The following is a 15,399-nucleotide window of genomic DNA, read 5'->3' as shown; positions in this document are numbered from 1 at the left end:
ACTTCCCTAACATAATACAAGCTGGTGACAATGTCTAATGAAGACTTTTATGATAGGAATGTAATTGTGTAAAAAAAAAAAAAAAATGATTACAAAATTGGTTTCAATGCTTTGCGATCCAAGAGTTCATTTGTTTCCTCATTCATGCACTAAATAAGCCCCTAATTAATCTTGAACCTTGGAGAAAGGAGACTAGATTGCCATTTTCTCCATAAGAACGCACTTCACATTTTGGAAAGTTTGAAGAGGCTCTTAAGCATTTTTCTTTAGTGGTATTTTATCAGTATTTTAGAGAGGCCTCATTAGGTTGCTGGGGCTGCTAATTGCATTACCATATTTTTAAGCCTCCTAGGTACCAGGCAAATTCATCTTTCTCCAAATTCTCCGGTTAATTTGCTGGTTTGACAGGTCAGAGACCCGGAGGAAGGGAAGGGAAGCCGAGGGCTGATGCAGGTTCCTCTCAGCTGCCAGCCCGTGACCAGAGGAGAGAGACCACCGTCACACCAGCAAGCCACCAAGCTTCAATCTCCTTCCGCACAGATTTTAGCTTCAGAAGTCATTGTGCTGGCCTTACTCCTAGGCAAGAGCAATAGTAGTAGTGAAAGTCGCTCAGCCGTGTCCGACTCTATGCGACCCCACGGACTGCAGCCCACCAGGCTCCTCCGTCCATGGGATTTTCCCGGCAAGGGTACTGGAGTTGGGTGCCATTGCCTTCTCCTATGTGTGTATAGAGAGGTATAAATATATGTGCATATAAATTAATATATGTATATGCATGCACAGTAGCTATGAATATATAGATATATGGGTATAAATGTATATGTAAATAGATATGAATGCGTGTATGTATTTGTATACATATATAAACATATGTGTAGATATGAATATATGTATGTATGAATATATGTGAGTGTATAAATAGATGTGAACATGTGTATGTATGTGTGTACTTATTCAGAGCGATAAGGATATGTATAGACAGGAATATATGTATATGTGTGCACAGTTATAAATATACATGCATATAATGATATATGTATATGTGTGCATAAATATATATGGCTAAATGAATATATGTGCATACAAATAGATATGCATATGTGTGTGTATGCATAAGTATATATAGATGTATGTGTATATATGAATATATACAGACATATGTATACATACATATGAATATATGTATATATAATATGTTTATATAAATAGATATGAGTAGACATGTATATCTATATATGTATAGAGATATGTACAGAGAGCTATAAATATGTGTGTATATATGAATATACGTACATGTGTGTGAATACATATGAATGTGTGTGTGTGTGTGTGTGGTGAGCCAAGATGTCATTTGTCTGGATATTTCTCCTCTAAAGAAAATTTTAATAGAAACCTCATTCCCAAACTCAGGCAGCTGAGCGGGTAAAGGCTGGCACTCCTCTGAGGGTTTCACACACATTTTTTTTCATCAAATCCTCACTTCAACCTGGGGGAGACTTGACTGGTATTTCCCTCATTTTACGGAGCAGGAAATGGATTCTCAGAGGCTCTAAGTCCCAGTCTCTGGGATGGAGGAGTCAGCCTTTGAAGCATGGCCAGCAGCCTCGAAGGTTGATGTGTTTGGTCATTGAATAGGGGTCAGGAGCCTCAGAGGCAAACAGCCCTGGGTCCAAATCCCTGCTCTGATCCCCAAACAAGTGAACAAGCGTCTGAACCCCTCTGAGCATCCATTCCCTAAATATAAGACAGAGAGATGAAGTCCACCTGCCGAGGTAAAAAGATGAGATGAAATCAAATACGTACAGTCGTTAAGTCCCTGTCTGGCCACTAACTGCTCACACCTGTGACGACCTGATGGGCATCTGGACTCCGTGATCCAAGGCAGGGACCCCCAACCTCAGCAGACCCCTTCCAACACCCAAACCTGGGTATTGCCAGCCAGCGTCACTCGGAGACTTGGGATGGAGACAGTTCCTGTCTATTGGCTTGAAAAGACCTACCCTGTTCTCCCATTCCCAGTGACCCCGTGGACTGTAGCCCACCAGACTCCTCCGTCCATGGGATTCTCCAGGCAAGAATCCTGGAGTGGGTTGCCATTTCCTTCTCCAGGAGATCTTCCCAACCCAGGGATCGAACCCAGGTCTCCCACATTGTGGGCAGATGCTTTAACCTCTGAGCCACCAGGGAAGCCCCAAACCTCATCCCTAGTGTTGTCAAAAGAGACGCTGTACTGCATCAGGGTCCCAGATGGCAGTGAAAGTCTCCCCTCTGCGCTTCATCGTTGGTTTCCCATAGTCATTTTTTCCTTTTAGCATGAGCGCTGGGAACCCGGCAGCCACTTTCATTAAGAGCCCCCTTGGATGCTTTCCCATCGCCTCCTCCCCAGCTTAAGGCCTTGCCCTCCAGCCTCAGGCTACTGTAGAAATAATGTGTTGGGCCTGGAGGCAGTAGACAGAGGTGACCTGGAGGCTGCACTCAGGACGCGCTCTCCTGTTCCCCGATGGCCACCTGGGGGGTGCCAGGAACTACTGGGAGAGGGGCTTTAATCATCCCAGCAAGTCCCAGGGAGGGGGCGCTGCTTCTTGTGATAGAGGCTCTGTGTTAATGCAAATACCTCTGGAGATGGACAGTCCTCTCCCTGCTGGGGATAGTTCCTCTCTCAGAGGGCCATCTGTGCCTGTTAAGCACAAAATAAGGAGACTCCTTGACTGGACCCCAGGCTGCTAGGCGAAGGCCACCTGTCAGGCTACCCTGCAATAGGAGGAAGAGGACAGCAGGTGCCTAGAGGAGTCTCCAGGGAAAACTACTCCATCAGCGCTAGTCAGATGACTTTCCTCCCAATACCTGGGTTGGTGGGAAGCCAGGTGTCCAAAGGGGCCCCCCAGGTTCTGGAACAGTGGTGTTCTTGCCTGCACGTGCATGCTCAGTCGCGTGGATTCCTTGTGATCTTAAAGACTGTATCCTCCAGCCTCCTCCTCTGTCCATGGGACTCTCCAGGCAAGAATACTGGAGTGGGTTGCCATTTCCTTCTCCAGGGGATCTTCCCAATCCAGGGATTGAACCCATGTCTCCTGCATTTCCTGCACTGGCATGTGGGTTCTTTACCACAGAGCCAGCTGGAAAGTCCCTGCTGTTTCCTGTGGCACCACCCTAACCTTAGCCCTCTGTGGGGAAGGCCTGCCCTTGGCACCCTCACCTGGGGATGACACCCTGATGGCTCCACCAGGCAAAATTTCAAAACAGGAAAGTAGAGAAGGACCCCGGATGGCCACCTTACTCTCTGAGGCAGGACCATTTGTAAACCATTTGCTGTCCAACATTACCATCATTTTATAAAACAAAGGACCTGCTAACGCCAAAAGGGAGAAAGGATATAATCTCAGAACAGAGGGCAGGTCTTCAAGTGACCGTGAAATCTAGTGCTATGGACAGCTCACCTTTTCTCTTCATTTTGATTGGATTGCGTCCAGCATTAGAGGCTGGATCAGTGTTTAGGAGGATGGCCCCAGCTTAGTGGGGGATGGGGGCCAGGCCAGGCAGGAGGGAGGTGGGGGGCTCCTGGTCAGCAGGAGATGCTGGGTTCCGATACACAAGAAAAAGAGGTGCTGGAGATCCTCACCAGGAAACCCACCGAGGAGAAAGCTGAACTCAAAAGCAGGGAGCCAGCCACGCTTGGATGGGATTTCACCCAGAAAGCTGAACAAGAAACCAGAAGTCTTAACGATCCCCTCTGGACACTGAGACTCTTTCAGCCTCTCAGTTAAAGAACCGAAGACAAATTGTGCTCAAGGCTGGCTCCTAGTCAAAGCTCTAATTTTACACTGACGTGGATTTCATTTTCAAGGAGCGTGTCCCATGAAGCCAGGGCCAGAGCAAACAGAAGATCCCACATTCTCAGCCACCTCCCCATCTCTGCCCCCAAAATCCTCACCGTGTGAAAACATCCACTAAGGGACCCTGGGCAGCCAGCCCGTCACCCACCCCCACCCACTTCCACCACCCCCACCATCCCCATCCACTTCCCATCCACTCTCCACCCATCCACCCACCCCACCACGCTCCACCCATTTCCACCACCCCCACCCACCTCCCCCCACTCACCTCCCATTCACTATCCATTCAACCACTCACCCACCTCCCACCCCTCATCACTGTGAGCTTAGTCTCTCAGTCGTGTCCAACTCTGTGACCCCCATGGACTGTAGTCCACCAGGCTCCTCTGTACATGGAGATGGTCCAGGCAAGAATACTGGAGTGGGTTGCCATGCCCTCCCCCAGGGGATCTTCCCAATTCAGGAATCGAACGGGGGTCTCCTGCATTGCAGGAGGATTCTTTGCCAGCTGAGTTACCAGCCACACACAACCCCCCACCCCCACCCACCTCCCATCCACTGTTCAGCCAGCCACCTCCCACCACTCCCCAGCCACCTCCACCTCCCCCCACCCACCTGCCATCGCTATCCATCCATTTCTTACCCTGCACTCAGTTGTTCGGTGCCTTCTCTGTGCCAGGCACACACAACCACCAAAAGCCCCCCACTTGTGGCCCTCTCATCCACCAGACAAGGTTGGAGTAAAGAGGGATGTGCCTTGAGGCTCCTCCGCCCTCCCCTTAACCCCTTGCTTCTCTCCTTGCCCCTCCCACTCTGCCTTCTCTTTGTGGGTTCTCGGAGAGCTGCCACTGCACCTAAGGGAGCTGTTTAAGCACATAAAGGGTCAACCCCAGGAGTCTTGGCTTTGGCTGATGTTAGAATCACCTGAGGCAGTCAACCTGCTGAGGTCCAGGCCTCACCCAGAGACCTGACTTCACAGCCTAGGGGGTGCCCAGAGGTTCCACTGTGCAGCTCAGAGAACCTCTGGCACTAGAGGCTAGCCACTTCAGGCTACTGTGCTCAGGAATTGCCTCCGATGAATGAGCTCTGGGCTCCCAGTGGTGCAGAACGGGGCAAGGCAGGGAAGTCGGGGCAGTCCTGGGGGTCCCCAGGAGATTCCATCCCTCCCCCGCTCCTTACTCTGCCAGTCTCCCCACAGCCACCCTGGCCTCTACACTGGTTCATCTTAACCTGCGGGAAGATGTGCACACGAGATCATTTACTAATAATTGCATTTTCCCCGCAATGATTTTCTTTTTAGAATAGAAATTCGAACTGAGTCAGGGTTGGTACACCTCTATTAAACAGCTCCTCACTTGGGTGCTCCTTATCCAGCATGCATTCCCGGGGAACCTTAAAGGAAGGAATAACTCCATACCTGCCTGACCAAGGGCGGGAGGTTCATGGGATGTTTCCCTGTCGTGTGGGACATTTCTGTGTGTGCCTCAGTTTCCTTGTCTGTAAGATGGGAGACTAACAGTATCTCCCTGCTAGGGTTGGTGTGAGGATTAAATGAAACTTGGGGCCAAGCCTGGTCCACTATGTTAGCTTACTGTCACCATCACCATCATTTTCACGCGTGCACAAACAGGAGGGGCTAAAGACTGGAGCCCTGCCCCCCAGCCTGGGATGCCTACAAAGTACACATCTGGTCACTTCCCCCCCTCTAAATCTCTCTACGGCTCTCCAGTGCCCTCAGACAAAGTCCTTCAAAATCTGGCCTCTGCAGACCTTGACAACCTCCTTTCACACTGCACACCCCCACCCATCCAGCCATGCCGGCCAGTTTCACTGGAGGAGGGGACTTTCGTCAGCACAGGGGTTAGTCCTGAGGAAAGCTTGTTCCTAAATCAGCTCAAAGCAGCAGGATGAGTTTGCATAGCATCTGATCAGAATCGGCCTCAGGCGGTGTCCTCCAGTTAAAGGGCAAAATGCAAATGACAAATTCTGAAATTAACAGCAGCCAAGATGACTTATCAGGTTCAGGGAGCTTTCCTTTCCGTAGCCAATGCTGCCTGACCGTGTCTGCAGTGGTTCCCCGGCTTCCTTTCGTGCCTTATTGCAGGGGCCTTATCTCGTTCAACATTATTATTTTTTTAGAGGATAAGATAGCAGTGTTAGCTCTACACAGGATTATCAGCCTGACCAATTGCCGTTACCTGTGCTTGGTATTCACTGTGAAGGCAGAAAAACCTTCCAAGACTTGTGAAACCAATCTGAAGCAGGACTGGGGAAGGAGGGGGTAGAGAACAGAAAAGAAAGAAAATCAGCTGAGAGCTAAGGTGTAAAATATTATCCTAATTAAGTACAGGGGAGGAGTTAATGCGCTAGTTTTTTTTCTTTTAATGCACTGTTTTCCTTTTCTTTTTTTCCTTTTTGCAAATTGTGTTCTTGTGTGTTTCCTGATGACTGATGTGATGTATTCTTGGCTTTCTGAGCAAGAAAAGTCATCAGGGTTTCATTTGTTATGTTTATGCCAATAGAAATAAATCTCAGCCGTGGTGGAGGAGGTTGTTCACACTACACTCGCTGTCTGGGGAGGCCTGCTGGTTGAATCCCTGGTGGGCGGGCAGAACTGATTCAGGGTAAGATACACTTTGGCCTTATTGATCACAAAGCTTCTTCATTACTTCTGTGGGGCTGCAAATCAATAGACAGGCCCAGAGAAACATAATAGATTTTTTTTTTTAAGAAAATCAATTAAACAGAATATTTTTTTTTGCAGAGTTGAGTTTGCATGGCCACTGTCTGGAGCACTGTCTAGCATGTTTAATGGGGTTTCCTTCTAAGGACTGCCTGATCATGACCAAGTGGCAAAGCCTTGTTCAAAAGGTCAAATTTGAAAGAAAAAGAGAGGATGGTCTGGGAGAAGCAGAATGCACCCTGTTCAGCCCTGCAACCTTGGTTCTACCGCCTTGCTAGAAAGACCATGGGTCACGTGAGCAGAATCTGTCCGCATGCCTCCTCTCCGGCTAAAAACGTGGAACCGAAACTTCCTGGAAAGCCCAGATTGATGTCTGAATTTCCCCATTCCAAAAGCAGAAGGAAGCTCGGTGGGCATAACAGTGAAATACCGTCGGGCTGGGGCTGCCAAGGTTAGCCGGCAAGCTGTATACTCATCCCTCTCTCCCAAGGACACAGCTGGAGACTCAGGGACACTGAGCTCAGGAGGCAGCTGTGGCCTCAGTCAACTGGCCACACACACTTGAGCTTTTTTTTTTAGATCATGAAGGCTGAGCGCCGAAGAATTGATGCTTTTGAGCTGTGGTGTTGGAGAAGACTCCTGAAAGTCCCTTGGACTGCAAGGAGATCAAACCAGTCAATCCTGAAAGAAAACAAACCTGAATATTCATTGGAAGGACTGAGGCTGCAGCTGAAGCTCCAAAAGTTTGGCTACCTTATGTGAAGGGCTGACTCACTGGAAAAGACCCTGATGCTGGGAAAGATTAAGGGCAGGAGGAGAAGCAGGTGACAGGGTGAGAAGGTTGGATGATATCACCAACTCAATGGACATGAATTTGAGCAAACTCCCAGAGATGTGATGGACAGGGAAGCCTGGCATGCTGCAGTCCATGCTGTTGCAAGGAGTTGGACATGGGCTTTGCGACTGAACAACAAAGAGAAAGCAAGCAAATTCCCATCATGCCACTTGTAGACATGCATGTCCCCCCCCCCCAGCCCTGGTCCTTAGCAGCTGAGACTGGCGTCACTCTGCTCCCTGGACTTCAGACCTCTTGCCACTTTCTTCCTGGTCTGGGATGATCCTAGATAACATCTATTAAAAAAAAAAAATCCTCTTTCCACTTCTGGCAACTCTACAAAGGACTCAAATTGACATGGTGACATGGTGTGGAACCCTGCAGGATAGCCAAGCTGAAAGTACTCCGGCAACGGCAAACGTAAGGAATTATTATATATGTTTCTGACGGTACATAATAAATAACTAAGCTGTAATTCCAGAGAGGAGCCTGGTGATGACATTTAAAAATCTCCCTTAGCTTTGTTCTTGTGGTTCATGTCATCAGAACCCCAGGATGGAATCTCAGCCTGAATTTATGTCCATTTCACGGGTACGTGTTATTTAACATGATTGCCTTTCACCCGTCTCTTCTCCTGGGCTTGTCGTTTGGTGACTCGGATGTTCCACCTGGGACTTGCCTTCTTCACACCCCAGCCCTGAGCAGCTGGTACCCTAATCTAAGTGCCTAGATCACTTGCATCACTAAAGGGGCATGATGCTTTGGCTGTGAGATTCTGAACTGAATCTGGAAAGCTGGGGCAAAACATGAAGCCCGGATCCCTTTCTGCAGGGCCAAAAGAGAATCAGAAAGATCCCCCAAACTAATCGGCAGCACCAGGCTGAATTTGCCTGGAGACTGACATCTGCCTGAAAATGGAAATGCCCGTCTCCTTCAATGACAAGCATCTGCCCACCTGTTTCCCTTGTCTCTCCAGCCAGGTGGACAGCAGGACTGGGTACTAGAGAAACATGCTTTGTTTAGGGAAAGGGGAGCATTAGAAAGCAGTGCTGTTTGAAGACCAAGTGGAGGGTGTTTTTGAACCAGCAATTGAGGGGAAATTATTTTTCTAAGACCATGTTTTCAGCCTGGCTAGATTTCGTGGTACCTATTACATGTTCACAAAAACAATGAATGACCATCACAGGCTCAGCCGTAAGCTTTCCATATTTAGCTGTTCAGAAATTCAACTCGGACCCACCATAGACACTGAATTCCAAGACCTTGAGGAAACAGTAAAAGAAAAACAATATCATTGCCACTATAAATAACGTGAAAAAAAGGAAATCCGTTTATGTCATCTATTGGGACATTTTTACTTAGAGGACTGTGATTCCAAACTCTTACCTCTCAGAGATGGTCCCAATGGGACATTAACTCATTCAATAGATGGTCACTGAGGCCTGCCACGTGTGGTGGTGGTTTAGTTGTGAAGTCGTGTCCAACTCTTGCGACCCCATGGACTGCCAGGCTCCTCTGTCCACGGTACTCTCCGGGCAAGAATACTGGAGTGGGTTGCTGTTTCCTCCTTCAAGGGATCTTCCTGACCCAGGAATTGAACCTGGGTCTCCTGCATTTCAGGTAGAATCTTTACCGACTGAGCTACGAGGGTACCAACTTTGGAACTGCCAGTTGGGGTGTGGCTAATTCACAGAAGTGCCTGCCCTCAAGGACCATCCATTCTGTGGGCAAGACAGATAATAAACAAACACATATGCATGTAATATAAACTCCACGCGTGCAGGGCTTATCCATGTATTTAATGCCGAATCTCCAGTGTCAGAAGAGTGCCAGCACATAGTAGGCCCTCAATAACTTATGGAAGAGCAGGTCTATACTGTGTATGCATGTCAGGTGATAATCATGAGAACAAGAAGGTCCTCCCAGAGCTGAGCTTCAATGGCCCTGACCCTGGAGCCAGGCCAGCTTTTATAGCCCTACAAACAGCTGCACACCAAACCTCCACATACCACTCAGTCAGACCCGTGGACCCATATATAAACGTGCACGCACACACACACACAGACACACATACTTGACTTGCATCAAAATGCAGCTTCCCCTCCCCTGAGTCAGAACCTGTTCTCCAGCCTTTTCTCCAGTGCCAGGCCTCAGCCCTAAGGCCTCATTTCACATCCAGACTAGGTGATTTTTAACCCCTGCTCTCTATACAACAAATTTATTGGAGATAATTGTAGTAGGCTGAATAATGTCCCTCCCCCACACAAACATCCTAATCTCTAGAAACTGTTACTTTTTACAGCAAAAAGGACTTTGCAACACATGGTTAAAGATTTTGAGGATGGGCAGTTAACCTGAATTATCCCGGTGGTCTCTAAAAGTAATCACATGTGTCCTTAAAAAGTGAGCCAGGGACTCCCCTGGAGGTCCAGCGGTTAAGATTCCATGCTTCCACTGCAGAGGGCACAGGTTCAGTCCCTGGTTGAGGAACTAAGATCCCGCATGCTGTGCAGGGCAGGTAATAAATAAATAAATATCGTGGTATTTAATTTATAGCTTCCCCAGTGGTTCAGCAGGTAAAGAATTCGCCTGTAGTGCAGGAGACACGAGTTTAATCCCTGGGTTGGGAAGATCCCCTGGAGACAGAAATGGCAACCACTCCAGTAATCTTACCTAAAAAATCCAAAACACAGAGGAACCTGGCAGGCTACAGTCCATGGGGTTGCCAAGAGTCAGAGTCGGACATGATTGAGTGACTAAGTGCTTACTTACAGTGATATGTTAAAAACGTTATTTAAGGAAAAAAGAACACGGCAGAGGGAGGCTTGGGAGTGGAGGAGGAACCTACGTAAGGACAAAAGCAGAGGTGAGAGTGAAGTCCTTTGAAGACAAGAAAGGAGCCACAAGCCAAGGAACCTCTAGCAGCTGGAAAAGGCATGGGATTCTCCCCAAATGCCTCTGGAGGGAGCACAGCTCTGCCAACACCTTGGTTTTGGCCAGGTGACACCCATTTCAGGCTTCTGGCCTCCAGAAACACTAGATCTGTGTGATGCGCTTGTTCAGTCACTAAGTCATGTCCCACCTGTCGCAACCCCACAGACTTGCAGCCCACCAGGCTCCTCAGTCCATGGGATTTCCCAGGCAAGAATACTGGAGTGGGTTGTCGTTTCCTTCTCCAGCGGATCTTCCCAACCAGGGATTGAACCTGTGTCTCCTTCATTGGCAGGCAGGTTGTTTACCACTGCACCACCAGTAAGCCCCCAAATCTGTAGCCATTTGTTCCAGCAGCCTTAGGAAATAACACTGTTATAAAATGTGTAACAGCCATTCTTTTCTTTTTTTTTTTTTTCTACCCTGAGTGTTAAATTTTTTTCTTTGAGAACTTTTTTTAAGTAGTCTGGGATTTACAACAAAATTGACAAGAAGGTTTAGAAATTCCCCGTATACCTCCTCCCCTCACATGCACAGCCTTTATCAATAGAGTGGGACCTTTATTTTTTAGCCAAAGATGAACTGCGTTGACACATCATAATTACCATGGTTCTCAGTTCATCTTAGGGTTCACTTTAAGTAAATGAGTAGTGTTGCACATTCTATGGGTTTGGACAAAAGTATAATGGCATATATCCATCATTATAATGTCATGCAAAGTATTTTCACCCTCATAGAAACTTCGATACTCTGTGTATTCATCTCTCTGCATACTCCTGGCAACCACTGATCTTTTAATTGTCTCCATAGTTCTACCTTTTCCAGAATGGCATCTAGTTGGAATCTTTTTTTTTCTTTCTCCTTAAAAAGAGAGGTTTACAGCCTTTCTAAGACCACTCATGGCCCACCCACACGTAGACCTGGCAGGCTCTAGGTGGAAACCTCCCCTGCTAAACCTGGTAGCTTTTCTTCCAATACTGAGCCATGTCCCACTGGCCCTGCCCAGCAGCCTCACATAGGGGCAGGAGGACATGTGTTGGGTATTTGTTCATAGCAAGGCCACACAAGTTTTGCACCCCTCTTCACAAAGAACCCAAGTTCCTGCTGGGTGTGTTGTAAAGAGACGAGCCATTTCTTCAGGCCCCTGGCTCTGAGCACACCCCAAGCCATTCATTTTTTTGATGTGTGATTTTAAGAAATCACTTCGAAAGAAGAAGAAATGCTCATCTTAAAAAGATTATGCAAATTCAGTAAAACAGTTCGTGTATGAACTAAAATCGGCACTCATAAATAAATACTTTTCGTTGCAGTTCACACTGCTTCCCTGTTTTAAATTTTAAGCCCTGACATGGAGTCACACAATGACTGAGCTGAAGGAAGTCAAGTTCTGTTTCTTCATCCTTGCAATCCCTGTGCTGTCATTGTTTATTTCTAATCTCCTGTTTAAAAACAGGAAAATGCAATTCCATGGGGGTGGGACACACAAACTGCCCCCAAAGTGATCGCTAGTGACCCCCAAACCCCCATGAACTTACTCCCCAAATGAACATGAGCAGTGGGAACCAACAACACCACTGGGCTTTTCCCAATGTACTCCCACAAAGAATGGGATGTTTATCAAAGGTTAAGTAATAAAAAAGTGCTAATTCGAAGCTTACAGATATATTATTAAAACCCAACAGTAACAGCCATTGTTTAGAACTTTAGACCCACGAAAAGGTTTTAAGGGACATTTTTGGGAATCACAGGCTCATGATGTTAATAAAAAGCAGAGCGGGCTTCCCCGGTGGTCCAGAGGTTAAGACTCTGAGCTCACACTGCGGGGGCCACAGGTTCGATCCCTGGGCAGGGAAGTAAGCGTGCGGCACAGGGAAACCAAACAAAGCAAAACAAGACAAGACAAAAAGCAGAGCCACTTTTCCCAGTGTTGCTGTTGTTTTCAGAGTGCTTACAGATTGCCACACTTGGAACTGTATGCCCCCGATCCTGGATCTCGCAGGATCCCTCACACTCCAGGAAAAAGGAAAGTTTCCTCTAATACCCCATTACCCCCACTCTGGGCCAGGGGGCTGAGGGGCACCCCGAGGCAGCACCCTGCCACACAGCGCAGAGCTGAGATCCCAGGGGCAGAGGCCTGGGGGAGAACGGACTTCCACAAAAGGCCCCTGGACCCTCACTGAATTATCAGGTAGAACCCTTGCCCCAGGGCTGCTGGCAAAGGATCTGCAGGAAGGGCCTAGACACAGCTACACAGAGTCCAAGTGGGTCTCCGATGCAGCCTTGGCCCTGAATCAGGAACCTTCTCCCCAGGGACACCCCAGCCCCACTGAGCCTGCCCAGCCTCCCCCACCCTCAGAATCCTTCTGCCTTGGTCTTACCCAGGAGGGACACCCTCAATCAGGAACTCACCCAAGTGGCTAGAAACTGGCCAGTGACTGTCTCCATGGGCAGGTGCCACCCCGAAGCAACTGGCCCTGCACAGTGGGGGGATGTGGATGTTTCTGAGTGTGTGACAGTGCCAGGTAGGTGGAAGGATGAGGTCACCAGGAAGCAGAGAAGCATCAGGAAGGGGAAAGAGGGTCTGGTTCACAGCCTGGCCAAGCCTCCCAGCCCAGAACCTCCAGCCACTGGCCACCTGCTCACAGCCTCCAGGGCCAGGCTAGTCACTATTCACCATGACCCACGCTCGCCTCCCTGACTCCCTCGGCCTCCTTGTGACCTGTAGCAGATGTGAATTCAGATCCTGCTTCTCTCGGCTGTCTCCCCTCAGGGAACACGCTGGTGAGCGAGTCTGGGGCAAGGAGGGCACCTGGCGCCTGGGCAGGCTGTGAGTCATCCTCTCTCCCTTTCCTCCTCCTGGCTGAATCTATGAGAACATCCAAATGGAGTGTCCCGAGCGCCCGAGCCCCCTTAGAAACTGTTTTCAGGGTCCCACTGGTAGCTCAAATGGTAAAGAATCTGCCGGCAATGCAGGAGATCTGGGTTCAGTTTCTGGGTCAGGAAGATCCCCTTGAGAAGGGAAAGGCAACCTACTTCAGGGTTCTTGACTGGAGAAGCCCATGGGCAGACCACGGGGTCGCACAGAGTCAGACACGACTGGGCAACTAACAGTTTCACACTTTCAAGGTGCCCGTGGGGCAGGCAGCTTCGTCCGGAGCTGGGCTGGAGGACGGAGAGGGGGAGGAGACGGGAGAGGTGCGCAGGGGAGGGCGGTGCTCAGAGAGGCGGGTTCCCACCCGGTCGGTATGCAAATCAGCCGCTGCAGAGAGAAACGATCTTGCAGGAAGGCAGGCGGGGTTCCCAGCGGGAGCCATTTGTCATTTCTATTCCCGACGAGTGAGCAAACCGGGGCGACAGCATCCCCATGCCTCCCTCCCGCCCACGTAGCCGCACCGGCACAGGTGCCCGGAACAAAGCAGCAGCTCCCTGACCTTCACCTCTCCACATCGGAACACGGGCAGGGGACGCCTCTCACAGCCTTGAACTTGGGTAACCCAGCATCATTTGTGGAAGAATCCTCCGCAGAGGCCAGGGGAGAGGGCTCTTTGTCTCTTGGAAGGACAATTGAAAACCTCAAGCCTCTCTCTTTAGGCAGTCAACTGTCCGCCTAATTGACAAGTGTGCGTCCCCTGCACGAGCTGCGAAGATTTTCCGTGACGTCAGCAGAGCCCGACAGTGTCTGGGATTCACCTGGCAGGCCTGGCATCGAATGGAGGAAGCGTGGGGCCAGGTCGTGTTCCAGCAAGAATAGCGTAATGCTCAGACCCCACAAGCTCTCAGAAATGGTTCACAAAGGGATAAATGGATCAATCAGTCCTGGAGATTTTGAAATCGCCAAACTCCAATCCAACTCACCCCACCCTTTCGTACTTGGAGCTCCTTGTCCTAAGAGCAAAAGCTTGAGAACATCACACTGCTCTCAGAATGTTCTCTGGGAGCGAACGCCAGGCAGTAGTGCTTTAGGAAGAAAGCACTGCCAGGGATGCTGCTCCATCCATGCTTCCAATGCTGGAGAGGATCTCCTGCAGAGGTGATGAGCTGGGCTGCTGTAACCCACTCCTTCATCTCAGAGCCTGGTCCATGGTGGGGGCTCAATAAATATTTAAATGAATTAATAAGCAACTGGGAAAAGGCCTTCAGAGGACCACACAGCACAGACTAAACTCTAGAAAGGTCTAAAGCTCTTTGGCACAGTTAGGGATTGATCCCACCACCTTTAGGGGCATCCCGGGTGACGCTAGTGGTAAAGAGCCGGCCTACCAAAGCAGGAGACTCAAAAGACAAGGGTTTAATCCCTGGGTCAGGAAGATTCCCCTGCAGGAGGGCATGGCAACCCACTCCGGTATTCCTGCCTGGAGAATCCCATGGACAGAGCAGCCTGGTGGGCTCCAGTCCATGGGGTGGCAAAGAGGACATGACTAAAGTGACTGAGATCCCACGCACTATGACCATGGTCCTACTTTGTCCTTTCATTCATTTGTTCACTCACTCATGCATTCATTCTCTCATTAAGAAACATTTATTAAGTGCCCACCGTGCTCAGCACTAAACAATGCCGATTCTCATTAGGTCCTAGGCTGCCTTGAGCAGGAGCCTTCACACTGATCCGTCAGCTCTCCACGGCCAATGACTGGTCCTCAGGAGCCAATGCCCCGAAGCTCTGGAACAACCCAGGATGTTGTTGGGTCCTGCTGACGTCATGGAAAATCTTAGAGGCTACACACAGGACATGCACTTGTCAATTAGCTGTGAGTCCACACGCCAAAAGAAAGATCTGAGGTTTCACACTGCCCTTCTAGGAGACAGGTCTTGGCTGATAGCCAGCATTGCCCTGGCCACCTCGTCAGTGCAGCCCTTCCTGCTCCTGGTGGTAAGAGGCTGGGTACATTTGTCAGTTCTCACTTGAGGTCCTCATCAGAACACTCTGAGGTCAACTCAACCCAGACTCCTTACCACCAAAATTTGGTTAGGGCTTCCCTTGTGGCTCAGCTGGTAAAGAATACGCCTGCAATGCGGGTGACCTGGGTTCGATCCCTGGGTTGGGAAGATCCCCTGGAGAAGGGAAAGGCTACCTACTCCAGTATTCTGGCCTAGAGAATTCCATGGACAGTTCATGG

General features: G+C 49.2%; 1 non-coding gene across 1 annotated transcript; it reads right to left on the bottom strand.

Moving 5' to 3' along the window:
* Positions 1–11,313: 11,313 nt before the first annotated feature.
* Positions 11,314–11,445, bottom strand: LOC138084925 (small nucleolar RNA SNORA11). The gene has a single exon (XR_011145323.1). It is a non-coding gene; the product is annotated as a small nucleolar RNA SNORA11 (small nucleolar RNA).
* Between the last annotated feature and the right edge of the window lie 3,954 nt (positions 11,446–15,399).

Source organism: Capricornis sumatraensis, chromosome 8 (genome assembly GCF_032405125.1).
Source record: "Capricornis sumatraensis isolate serow.1 chromosome 8, serow.2, whole genome shotgun sequence".
NCBI classification, from domain to species: domain Eukaryota; kingdom Metazoa; phylum Chordata; class Mammalia; order Artiodactyla; family Bovidae; genus Capricornis; species Capricornis sumatraensis.
The sequence above is the reverse complement of the archived record's forward strand: the minus strand, read 5'-3'. Positions and strand labels throughout refer to the sequence as shown.